The sequence below is a fragment of the Triticum urartu genome, chromosome 3 (assembly GCF_003073215.2).
Source record: "Triticum urartu cultivar G1812 chromosome 3, Tu2.1, whole genome shotgun sequence".
NCBI lineage: Eukaryota > Viridiplantae > Streptophyta > Magnoliopsida > Poales > Poaceae > Triticum > Triticum urartu.
In genome coordinates this window covers 552,231,730-552,244,924 of record NC_053024.1, presented here as the reverse complement: position 1 = coordinate 552,244,924, position 13,195 = coordinate 552,231,730, and the positions used below count along the sequence as shown (strand labels likewise).

The 13,195-nt window shown below is 49.8% G+C and overlaps 1 pseudogene; it reads left to right on the top strand.

The window, feature by feature from the left end:
• Positions 1 to 3,149: 3,149 nt before the first annotated feature.
• LOC125546947 lies at positions 3,150 to 5,972 on the top strand (annotated as a pseudogene).
• The last annotated feature ends 7,223 nt before the right edge of the window (positions 5,973 to 13,195 follow it).

The window sequence follows — 13,195 nt, the reverse complement described above, 5'->3', positions numbered from 1 at the left end:
CTTCTTCTCTCTCTTTGGATCTCAATACAAAGTTCTCCTCGATATTCTTGGAGATCTATTCGATGTAATTCTTTTTGCGATGTGTTTGTCGAGATTCGATGAATTGTGGGTTTATGATCAAGATTATCTATGAACAATATTTGATTCTTCTCTGAAATCTTTTATGTATGATTTGTTATCTTTGCAAGTCTCTTCGAATTATCAGTTTGGCTTGGCCTACTAGATTGATCTTTCTTGCAATGGGAGAAGTGCTTAGCTTTGGGTTCAATCTTGCGGTGTCCTTTCCTAGTGACAGCAGGGGCAGCAAGGCACGTATTGTATTGTTGCCATCGAGGATAAAAAGATGGGGTTTATATCATATTGCTTGAGTTTATCCCTCTACATCATGTCATCTTTCTTAATGTGCTACTCTGTTCTTATGAACTTAATACTCTAGATGCATGCTGGATAGCGGTCGATGTGTGGAGTAATAGTAGTAGATGCAGAATCGTTTCGGTCTACTTGTCGCGGACGTGATGCCTATATACATGATCACGCCTAGATATTCTCATAATTATGCACTTTTCTATCAATTGCTCGACAGTAATTTGTTTACCCACCGTAATACTTATGCTATCTTGAGAGAAGCCACTAGTGAAACCTATGGCCCCCGGGTCTATTTTCCATCGTATAAGTTTCCACTCTATTTTATTTTGCAATCCTTATTTTCCGATCTATATAAATACCAAAAGTATTTATCTTATTATCTCTATTAGATCTCACTCTCGTAAGTGACCGTGAAGGGATTGACAACCCCTTTATTGCGTTGGTTGCGAGGTTCTTATTTGTTTGTGTAGGTGCAAGGTGACTTGCGTGTAGTCTCCTACTGGATTGATACCTTGGTTCTCAAAAACTGAGGGAAATACTTACGCTACTTTGCTGCATCACCCTTTCCTCTTCAAGGGAAAACCAACGCAGTGCTCAAGAGGTAGCAAATATAGACGGGAGAACAGAACGAACATCCGTCCTGGCTGGGATCAAACAAATGGTGACGACAATGACTTGTATCTGTTGCCCTTGTACTTCTTCTTCTTCCTCCAGAACTCCTGTAATCGCCACCATATTTGATTCCTCTATCGATCTATGAGAGAATAGTAGTGGGTACCTAACATGTGGTATCAGAGCCAGTCCACCACCCTTCCAAAAAAATTCTCACCACTTCAACACGACTGTGTTTCTGGGTCGCCATGGATCCAGACCTCCGGGAGTACCTCGACAGTATCCGTGACAGCTTCGTCAAATTGCACGAAGAGACACGCTCTGACCTCAAGGCACTGAACACGCAGCTTCAGGGCCAAACCAGGAAGCTCGGCGAGCTCTCCGATCCCAAGTCCAGCGTGAAGGAGCTCGAGATCACCCACGACAACTTGCCAGGGACCTCACTGTTGGAAATATGCCCTAGAGGCAATAAGAAAATGGTTATTGTTATATTTCCTTGTTCATGATAATTGTCTATTGTTCATGCTATAATTGTATTAACCGGAAACCGTAATACATGTGTGAATACATAGATCGTAATATGTCCCTAGTAAGCCTCTGGTTGATTAGCTCGTTGATCAATAGATGGTCGTGGTTTCCTGACCATGGACATTGGATGTCATTGATAACGGGATCACATCACTAGGAGAATGACGTGATGGACAAGACCCAATCTTAAGCAACACAAGATCGTGTAGTTCGTTTGCTAAAGCTTTTCTAACGTCAAGTATCATTTCCTTAGACCATGAGATTGTGCAACTCCCGGATACCGTAGGAATGCTTTGGGTGTACCAAACTTCACAACATAACTGGGTGGCTATAAAGGTGCACTACAGGTATCTCCGAAAGTGTCTGTTGGATTGACATGAATCGAGACTGGGATTTGTCACTCCATATGACGGAGAGGTATCTCTGGGCCCACTCAGTAATGCATCATCATAATGAGCTCAATGTGACCAAGGAGTTAGCCATGGGATCATGCGTTACAGAACGAGTAAAGAGACTTGCCGGTAACGAGATTGAACGAGGTATGGGGATACCGACGATCGAATCTCGGGCAAGTAACATACTGATAGGCAAAGGGAATTGCATACGGGATTGATTGAATCCTTGACATCATGGTTCATCCGATGAGATCATCGTGGAACATGTAGGAGCCAACAGGGGTATCCAGATCCCGCTGTTGGTTATTGGCTGGAGAGATGTCTCGGTCATGTCTACATGGTTCCCAAACCCGTAGGGTCTACACACTTAAGGTTCGGTGACACTAGAGTTGTTATGGGAAATAGTATGTGGTTACTGAAGGTTGTTCGGAGTCCCGGATGAGATCCCGGATGTCACGAGGAGTTCCGGAATGGTCCGGAGGTGAAGATTTATATATGGGAAGTCCTCATACGGTCACCGGAAGTGTTCGGGGGTTTGCCGGTATTGTACCGGGACCGACGAAAGGGTTCCGGGGTTCCACCGGGAGGGTCCACCTGCCCCGGAGGGCCCTATGGGATGTATGTGGAGGGGAACCAGCCCCTAAGTGGGCTGGGTACCATCCCCTAAGTGGGCTGGGTACCATCCCCCTAGGGCCCATGCGCCTAGGGTTAAGGGGAAACCCTAAAGGGGGCGCCCCCTTGGCTTGGGGGGCAAGTTTCCCCTCCCTCACTACTAGGGAAAACCTTATACACAGAAGCTTACCAGTAGCGCGGTTTAAAAGGAGGCGCTAGTTCTAATTAGTAGTAGCGAGGGGTATAAAAACCACGCTACTACTAAGTTAATAGTAGTAGCGAGGGGTATAAACCCGCGCTGCTACTAAGTGGTCTTCACCATGCCCCGAGGACAGGCCATAATAGTAGCAAGGGTTATAAAACCTGCGCTGCTGCTAAATAAGTAGCTACAGCGCAGGTAAGACCCCCACGCTTTTACTAAGCGTGTCACCATCCACCCCGGCCCGATCCACTCCCACCCCACCACTCTCTATCATCCCTGAAAAAACTCTCTCTCTCATCCTTCCCACGATCCCGTTCCCGGCTCCTCTCCCCACGATCTCCTCGCCGCTGCCACCACCCACTCCGGCCGTTCCGGCGAGCACGGGCTACGCGCAACACTCCCCCAAGCTCCCACCTTCCTCCGCTCCGATCCCCATGGAAGCCACCGCCGCCGCCCCCCTCGCGCGGACCCTCGCCTCCTTGCAGCTCCCCCGCGGCACCCGCTGTAGTTGCATGCGCGTGGCCGTGGCGCCGAAGCGGCGGAGGAGGGGTACGGCGGTGCTCGCCGCGGCAGCCTCGACGGACAATTATGTGGTGCCACTGGACCCCGCGCCCAGGGGATCACGCGCCCGCTCGTCGAGATCATGCATGCGCGTGGCCATGGCGCCGGAGCGGCGGAGGTGGGGTAGGGCTTCTCCGGCAAGGAGGAGGAGAGCGAGCTAGTGTCGTCCTCCCTCGTGCCCATCGTCCCCATCCTCCGCGCCGCCAACGCCATCGAGGACGAGAACCCGCGCGTCGCATACCTCTGTCAATACACTATCCATGATTATTACTCTGAGACACTAGCGGAGCACCCCAGTGGGCAAGGGGTGGTGGCTGCCATACCTTGATTCTTGGGTGCGAAAAAGATTCTATACCTATGCATAACATGTGATTGACTTGATAGGCTCGCTGCAGTTGCTTGATATAAATGGGCACGGTGCCATGTAGATACAGGCCCACGAGCCGACTTGCTGAACCAATCGCCCCAGTCATCCTGTCAACCGCTCACACAACACATGCATGCAGCAACCCTAGCGAGCTGTTCTAAAAAAAGGAAAAAAAGTTCAACCCTGGCTAGCGTGGCTGTGGCTGGCCAGGACGAGACGGACGACGGGAGGCTACGACGGGAGGGCCGACGGTGGCCGTGGGTGGCCGTGGGTTGGGCATCGAGCAATGTGTGATGGACTGCTGGTTTAGATAGATTTTCAAGTTAAATATGTTTCCATTATCACCCGCACAAGAAAATGTTTTCATTATCATTGTATTTTTTCTGTGAGAACATTATCATTGTATTTGGTTATGTTGAGGATCACATGAAAATATTGATATGTATTTTTACTGTTTCCGTCAATCTTTTACTTAAGATTGAGTTCGCCACACCTTATTTTTCTTTCGTCCTCCGCCTCTGCTCTGAGAGGTCTGCCAGTTCTAGATTTGCTCGTGGGCTCGTGGCTAAACCACGAGTGTAGGTCTTAGTTTACTTGCGTATTAGGGGGGCAAAATCAATTACTTGTCCCCATATTACTTTTCGAGATTTAAAATTCACTGAACATGTCAAGTCCATTCATCCGCTCCTGCACCGTATCATAGTGTTTGATTTAACTATTGCCTTTTTAAACCAATGTTCTGCTGACTGTTTGTCGATCTAGGTAACATTGTTTCAGTAATGTGACCCTGCAATGCTTATGAAAATAATAATTAGGGAAGCAATGGATGCTTGTTTTTTGGCCTACACCATCTATTAAATATTCAACACTAATTAATTTATGATCAGTCCATGTATTTTTTTAAGAAAAAGTCGTACCTGCTTCTAATTCAAAATTGTGACGGCCTGCTGATATGTTGCATAATGTTTGTAGAGAGAAGCCCTCCAATTTAGGAAGTGATCTACACAGGCGTGGTGCCTCGCTTCATTGAGTTCCTCACACGGGAGGACTATCCCCAACTCTAGGTGAGAACAATCCTAATGATGAAGTTATGTTAATTTGATTGTAGTTGCATTTAATCACTCAAAGTGGCACATGCTTACCTAATTTTTTCTGATACAGTTTGAGGCTGCATGCGCGCTCACCAACATTGCATCAGGCACATCAGACAACACCAAAGTGGTGGTTGAGTACGGTGTTGTGCCCATCTTTGTCAAGCTACTCAGCTCTCCTAGTGAGGATGTCCGCGAACAGGCATGGGAACAACTCAAAAGATTTTCTTCTTTCAGAGGCTTTATGACATGATGCTAATGTGTTTCATATTTGTATTTTCAGGCTGTTTGGGCTTTGGGGAATGTTGCTGGTGACTCTCCAAAGTGTCGTGACCTTGTGCTTGGAAGTGGTGGTATGTTCCCTTTGTTGCAGCAGCTCAATGATTATGCCAAGCTCTCAATGCTCAGGAATGCCACATGGACACTCTCCAACTTCTGCCGTGGGAAACCACAGCCAAACTTTCAACAAGTTTAATTCTGGGAAGTTGTCTCATTGATTGAACTTGCTGTAAAAAATGATGCTTTTGAGTTGATCTGTGTGTGTGGCAAGTCAAACCGGCTCTCTCAGCACTGCAGCGCCTTATCCACTCTCAGGATGAGGAGGTGCTCACTGATGCCTGCTGGGCTCTCTCGTACTTGTTTAATGGTACTAATGACAAGATCCAATCTGTGATTGAGTCTGGTGTTTTTCCTCGCCTTGTGGAGCTTCTCTTGTAAGAGCATTTTTCATGTTCACCTTTTCCCTCAGCTACACATGGTTGATGTGCTAATTCCTATTATTTGATTTAGGCACCCTTCGGCTTCTGTTCTCATTCCAGCTCTGCGCACGGTGGGTAACATTGTCACTGGTGATGATTTGCAGACTCAGGTAAGCTATTTTGAGTGCTGTTCTCTTTTTATATATGACCTGCTGTTATATCAATGATTAAAGCTGTAATTCCTTGTTGCCCATGTGGTAGTTATTAGTACCTTGGGTATTAATTATGTGTCCTCAATGTCTATAAATTTTAACATAACTTATAGCTCATAGAAGTGATAAAAGAACTTGACAGGTATTATATGTTCGTTTATGTCAGAGCTTATTTAGGTATGTTGGTTGTTGAACTGCAGTGCTGGTTCATGGAATGTATGATTCTTAGATGTGTTTTGTTGAATAGTAGCTCATTTATTTAGCTTTGTTGGTCCCTCTCTTTTCATAATTTAGATGATTTGTTTAACAATTCCTTTTCCTGGCTACACGAGTAGTATTTGCGCTGGAGACGCAGCAGCTCCGAAGGAGAAGGTTGCAGTCGACCTGCACCTCGTCATCCTTGCGGATAGGGATAGAGCAGACGTTGTACTTGTGCCGCAGCTCCGAAGGAGAAGGTTGCAGTCGACCCGCACCTCGTCATCCTTGCGGGTAGGGATATGTTTCAAACTTAGGCGAGTACTGGACTGCAGCTAAGTCTCCTAGTGAGAGAACTTAGGCGAGTGCTGGACTACAGCTAAGCCCCCGAGTGGGAGGGTTGCTCTCCACTCGGTAGGATTTTTTCAAACTTAGGCGAGTACTGGACTGCAGCTAAATCTCCTAGTGGGAGAACCTAGGCGAGTGCTGGACTGCAGCTAAGCCCCCGAGTGGGAGGGTTGCTCTCCACTTGGTAGGATTTCTTCAAACTTAGGCAAGTACTGGACTGCAGCTAAGTCTCCTAGTGGGAGGACTTAGGCGAGTGCTGGACTGCAGCTAAGCCCCTGAGTGGGAAGGTCGCTCTCCACTCGGTAGGATTTTTTCAAACTTAGGCGAGTGCTGGACTGCAGCTAAGCCTCCTAGTGAGAGAACTTAGGCGAGTGTTGGACTGCAGCTAAGCCCCCGAGTGGGAGGATTGCTCTTCACTCGGTAGGATTTTTTCAAACTTAGGCGAGTACCGGACTGCAGCTAAGCCTCCTAGTGAGAGAACTTAGGTGAGTACTGAACTGCAGCTAAGCCCCCGAGTGGGAGGGCCGCTCTCCACTCGGTAGGATTTTTTCAAACTTAGGCGAGTGCTGGACTGCAGCTAAGCCTCCTAGTGAGAGAACTTAGGCGAGTGCTGGACTGCAGCTAAGCCCTCGAGTGGGAGGGTCGCTCTCCACTCGGTAGGATTTTTTCAAACTTAGGCGAGTACCGGACTGCAGCTAAGCCTCCTAGTGAGAGAACTTAGGCGAGTCCTGGACTGTAGCTAAGCCCCCGAGTGGGAGGATTGCTCTCCACTCGGTAGGATTTTTTCAAACTTAGGCGAGTACCCGACTGCAGCTAGGCCTCCTAGTGAGAGAACTTAGGCGAGTACTGGACTGCAGCTAAGCCCCGAGTGGGAGGGTTGCTCTCCACTCGGTAGGATTTTTTCAAACTTAGGCGAGTACCGGACTGCAGCTAAGCCTCCTAGTGAGAGAACTTAGGCGAATACTGGACTGCAGCTAAGCCCCCGAGTGGGAGGGTTGCTCTCCACTCGGTAGGATTTTCTTTTGAACTTAGGCGAGTACCGGACTGCAGCTAAGCCTCCTAGTGAGGGAACTTAGGCGAGTACTGGACTGTAGCTAAGCCCCCGAGTGGGAGGGTTGCTCTCCACTCGGTAGGATTTTCTTTCGAACTTAGGCAAAACGGATTCGCGACTAAGCCACCCACTGGGGGATTTCAGAAATAAATAAAAACGCAACAATCGAATGATAGGAGCATAAGCTCTTGTTTTTGATAAACAAGTTACAAAGGTGTTTCTTATTACATTTTATTCGAACGAGTGCAGAAGTATAAAAGGGGCGGAGCAGCTCCGCGTTCCAAGCCCGGGGCTCGTCTTTCTGATGCTCAATACTGTAAAGATGGTATTCTCCGTTGTGGAAAACTTTGGTGATGATGAAGGGGCCTTCCCAAGTCGGGGCAAGCTTGTGTGGTTTCTGTTGATCCACTCAAAGAACTAGGTCTCCTTCTTGAAAGGCTCGACCCCTCACATTTCTGGCATGGAATCGACGCAAGCCTTGCTGATAGATGGTCGACCGGATCAAGGCCATCTCTCTTTCCTCCTCCAAGAGATCGATTGAGTCTTGCCGGGCCTGTTCCGCTTCCTCTTCAGAGAAGAGCTCGACTCGGGGTGTGTTGTGGAGCAGGTCACTTGGTAGAACAGCTTCGGCTCCGTAAACCAAGAAGAAAGGGGTTCGTCCGGTCGACCGATTAGGGGTTGTCCTCAAGCCCCACAGAACTGACGGAAGTTCATCAACCCAAGCGCCTGCTGCGTGTTTGAGATCACGCATCAGTCGGGGTTTCAGTCCTTTGAGAATTAGGGCATTGGCTCTTTCTGCTTGTCCATTCGACTGTGGGTGAGCGACCGAAGCGTAGTCGACTCGAGTGCCCTGAGAGGCGCAGAAAGCTCTGAACTCATCAGAATCGAAGTTCGACCCGTTGTCCGTGATGATGCTGTGTGGAACTCCATGTCTGAATGTCAATTCTCTGATAAAACTGACAGCGGTGCTTGCATCAAGGTTCTTGATAGGTTTAGCTTCGATCCATTTGGTAAACTTGTCGACCGCAACGAGCACATGAGTGAAGCCGCTCCTGCCAGTTCTCAGTGGTCCAACCATATCCAGACCCCAAACAACAAAGGGACAGATGAGGGGGATGGTCTTCAGGGCTGACGCCGGCTTGTGAGACATGTCGGAGTAAAACTGGCAGCCTTCACATCTGTCGACTATATCTTTCGCCATTTCATTTGCTCGTGGCCAATAGAATCAAGCTCGGTACGCTTTAGCCACGATGGCCTGAGAGGACGCATGATGACCACAGGTCCCCGAGTGGATGTCATTGAGGATCATTCGACCTTCTTCTGGCGTTATGCACTTCTGACCGACTCCAGTCACACTTTCCCTGAACAGCTGCCCTCTTATCACAGTAAAGGCCTTGGATCGACGGACGATCTGTCGAGCCTCTTCTTCATCCTCCAGGAGTTCTTTCCTGAGGATGTACGCATTGTAGGGAACCATCCAGTCGGGAGTAATGGCCAGAACCTCCATGATCAGGTCGACCACGGCTGGGACCTCGACTTTAGTCGGATCTGTGGCGCTCTTAGGTTGCGGGGGTTCTTCAGTAAAAGGATCTTCCTGAACTGTCGGCGAGTGGATATGCTCCAAAAATACATTGCTGGGAATGGCTTCTCTCTTGGAACCTATCTTTGCTAAATCGTCGGCTGCTTGATTTTTCAGTCGGGGTATGAGGTGGAGTTCTAACACCTCAAACTTCTTCTCGAGCTTTCTCACTGCGTTGCAGTAACCAGTCATGGCTGGGCTTCTAACGTCCCACTCCTTCATCACTTGATTAACGACCAAATCTGAGTCGCCATAGACCATGAGGCGACGGACACCGAGTGAAATGGCCATGCGCAACCCATACAGGAGTGCTTCATACTCTGCCTCGTTGTTGGAGGAATTAAAGTGAATCTGGAGGACATATCTGAGCCTGTCTCCTCGGGGGGATACCAGAACTACTCCAGCGCCAAAACCGTTCAGCATCTTGGATCCGTCAAAGAACATGGTCCAGTGCTCAGAGTGAACTTGAGTTGGCAGTTGCTGTTCGATCCACTCGGCGAGGAAATCTGCTATTGCTTGGGACTTGATAGCTTTCTTTGCCTCAAACTTGATATCCAGGGGAAGGAGTTCGATCGCCCATTTGGCCACTCGACCAGTTGCATCTCTGTTGTGCAGAATCTCTGACAACGGAGCGTCGCTGACGACTTTAACAGAGTGATAGAAATGTGAGTGTGGTAGACTGGATGAGCGCTTCTTCCTATTTGGAGGCGAGTGTGGTAGAAATGTGAGTTGGAGCAGCATTGGGATCTGTCGGGTGAATGTGGATCGACTTTGTTTCACCAGACGACTAGAATGCTGAATCTGTGGCTGGCTTCTTGGCTCGCAGCAAGTCACTCGGATCTGCATTTTTCTAGTATTCTTGCAATTCTACCATGGCCATCTGGGCATCGACGATCTTTGAGCCCTTCTGGAAGAACTCTTCTGCCTTCTTCCGATTACCAGAGATAGTGATCACTCCTATGGGACCAGGCATCTTCAGTTTGAGGTACACGTAACATGGTCAAGCCATAAATCATGCATAAGCTGGCCTGCCCAGAATTGCATGATAAGCACTCTGAAAATCCACAACTTCAAACGTCAACTTTTCTTTGCGGTAATTTTTGGAATCACCGAAAACAACGTCGAGTGCAATCTGACCGAGGGATGCAACCTTCTTGCCTGGAATGACCCCATGGAAACTCATATGGCTTTCACTGAGTCTAGAGATCAGAATGCCCATTCCTTTCAAAGTTTCTGCATATAGTATGTTCAGACCACTGCCACCGTCCATCAGGACCTTTGTTAGTCGAGTGCCTTCGACCACCGGGTCGACCACCAGTGCTTGCCTTCCAGGGGTGGCGATGTGCGCTGGATGATCAGACTGGTCGAATGTAATGGTAGTCTATGACCACTTCAAGTAACTGGGTGTCGCCGGAGCGACCATGTTCACTTCCCTGTTGATAACTTTCAATCGACTTTTCCTCTCAACATCAGCAAAAATCATCAGAGTGGAATTCACGTGGGGATAACCATCATCATCCTCACCCTCATCCTTAGCCTTGTATGCTTCTTTCTCCTTCTCCTTGGGCTCTTTCTCTCGGAACTGCTGGATTAGGAGGCGACACTGCCGAGTGGTGTGCTTCGGGTAAATGAAGTTACCTTCTTCATCTTTCTTGGTGTGGATATGGCATGGCAGATCCAACACGTCATTTCCATCTTGATCTTTTACTTTCTTGGGGTTCCATGTCCCTTTGGGCTTCCCCTTGAACTTCCCTTGAACCACAGCCAAGGCTTCACCCGGAGCAGCTGGCTCGACCTTGCGCTTCTGTTTCTGACTGGGGTTTCCTCCTCCGGCTTCGTGGGCGACTGCTTTGTGCTTGCCGCTCCGGAGTCGCTCTTCTTCTTCACCATTGGCATACTTGGTGGAGATTTCCATCATCCGAGCCAGAGTCATATTTCTTGTCCGGCCGAATTTCATATTCAACTCCCTATACCTGACGCCTTCCTTAAAGGCACAAATTGCCTGATGATCTGACACATCTTCTACTGTGTGGTGCAGGGTGATCCATCTCTGGATATAATCCATCAAAGTTTCATTCGGTTTCTGAACACAACACTTCAACTCTGTCAAACCTGCCGGCCGTTTGCACGCGCCCTCGAATGTTCTGGCAAACACTCGAGCGAGATCTTCCCAAGTATAGATGCTGCCAGGTGCTAACTGATTCAGCCACGCTCTAGCCGAGCCCTCTAACATCAGAGGAAGGTGTTTCATGGCCACTTCATCATTGCCGCCACCAATCTGGACAGCCACTCGGTAGTCTTCAAGCCAAGTGTCAGGCTTGGACTCCCCGGTGAACTTACTAACTCCAGATGCCAACATGAAGTTGGGGGGAATCATCGCAGCTCTGATAGCTCTGCTGAAGCACTCTGGACCAGAGACATGCACCCTGTTGCTGGTTTGTGGACCTCCATCATGGCCCTCTCGGTGAGCTCTGTTTCTGTCGACCAAGCCCTGCACAAGGATAGATCTCACATCAAAACCTGGCTCCCTGGGGTCGACTGGAATACCTCGCCCAACACTGTGAGGGTGTCTGTCTTCATGCTGCTGAGGCGCGTATGACCCGCTCCTCGGGGGAGGCGTGGGCACTCGACGGCGATCATCACAATCGACTCGACGGTCATACTGCTCTCGGTTTCTGTACTGATCTCGTCGATCCCCACATCCCTCACGCCTCGGAGGCGATCTTGGGCTATGGGCCGACAGAACTGTGTCTGCCATCACGGATCTGCCGTGGATCCTATCCTGCGACTGAGATACAACTGTATTCTGCTCTCCCGCCGCCCGGAGCAAGGCTCGGATCTGCACCAAACCTCGACCAGCTTCTGACTGGGAGGGTTGGATCGACTCCGCTATCCGGGCAGCAGCAGCTAGATTCTGGATCGGGGTTCGGTATACCCGAGTCAGAGGAGGAAAAAGCTGGTGTCGACTGGATTCGGGAGCGCGCTGTCGAGCGCGATCGTCGAATGCGCGCTGGAGGTTCTCCAGCCGAGTGCGCTCAGCCAGGTTGGCCAAGCACGCCTGCTCCAAGGCCTGGGCCTCGGGGGTTTCTCCAACTATAGGAGTGTGTAGGGCATCCATGTTCCGGCGATGAAGTTCTTCCCTCTGCTGCGAGGAGAGAGGTTCGGCGCGGTACTCCTCGTGAACGCGCGACGGATCGCCGTTCCCGTCACCTCCGTGTTCACGATTGAAGCCAGGAGGACTGCGTGGTCCATTGACCATCAGGACTTCTGCCGCCGAGTCACTGCTGCCGCACTCGGATGAGGTCTCTACAGAGCCAGTCGACAGATCGAATAGGCCGTAGAGGGATTCGTCGGGCTCGATCGCCACGACTTGAGGGGTGGCCCATTGGCGGGCCACCGCATGCTTCACCCACCGCTGAAGCCTCGGCTGACCGGTGCGCTTGCTCCGGCGGGTCGCAGGAAGGGGGAAAGCTGCCGGAGTCAACTGGTACTGGGTCGACGGTTGCCACAGGAGGACGCCGCGGACGCACGCGCGAAAGTGCACCGAGTGGTGCCTCCTGGAGCCAAGCGGAGTCGTCGGCGAAAAACACGAGTGCGCCGAGACGGATCTCATGGCCCTCAGCCAAACTTCCACCTGGAACCATGATGAAGGGGATCAGAAAAATTGCAACTTCTCCAACAAGTCGCTAAGACACCTGCCCCAAGGTGGGCGCCAACTGTCATGGATCTAAGACTGACAGTAGAATGGGGGTAAGTATGAGGAGGCAAGATCCTATCTATGGAGTAGTTGTACACCCGAGTTTTACGAGTTCATGCCCTTCTTGGAGGAAGTAAAAGCCCTATGTCTCGGTGCCCTGAGGCGGTCGACTGGATTATATGTATGTGTGTGAGTTTACAAAAGTGCGAACCCTTGTCCCAGAGGAGGGGGGTGGCTTATATAGAGTGCGCCAGGACCCCAGCTCCCCTCCATTACACAGGGTTCAATGCTCATAAAGGAGGAGCGTTACTGGTAACGTCTGCAGTAAAGTGTTATAAATGCCCATAAAGCTATGGTTTAAGTCTTGACTGTTGCAGAGTGGAGAGTTTCTCATCTTCTGGTGGTCGAGTGTCTTCAAGGTAGTCGAGTGAGCACATCTTCATGGTCGAGTGGATGATGGTTTCTCTTCGACTGCTTCTGATTCTCTGTAGAGATGTCCTTGGGGAAGGTATGTCGGACAGGTCCATGACCCTACCCTAGGTACATAGCTTCATCAATACGTGTGTTGAACATGGAGGCGCCGTTGTTCGGCGCTTAGATCGGAATCAACCGCGATCTGAATCGCTGCGTGTACGACTCCACCAACCACGTTCTTGTAACGCTTCCGCTTGGCCATCTTCA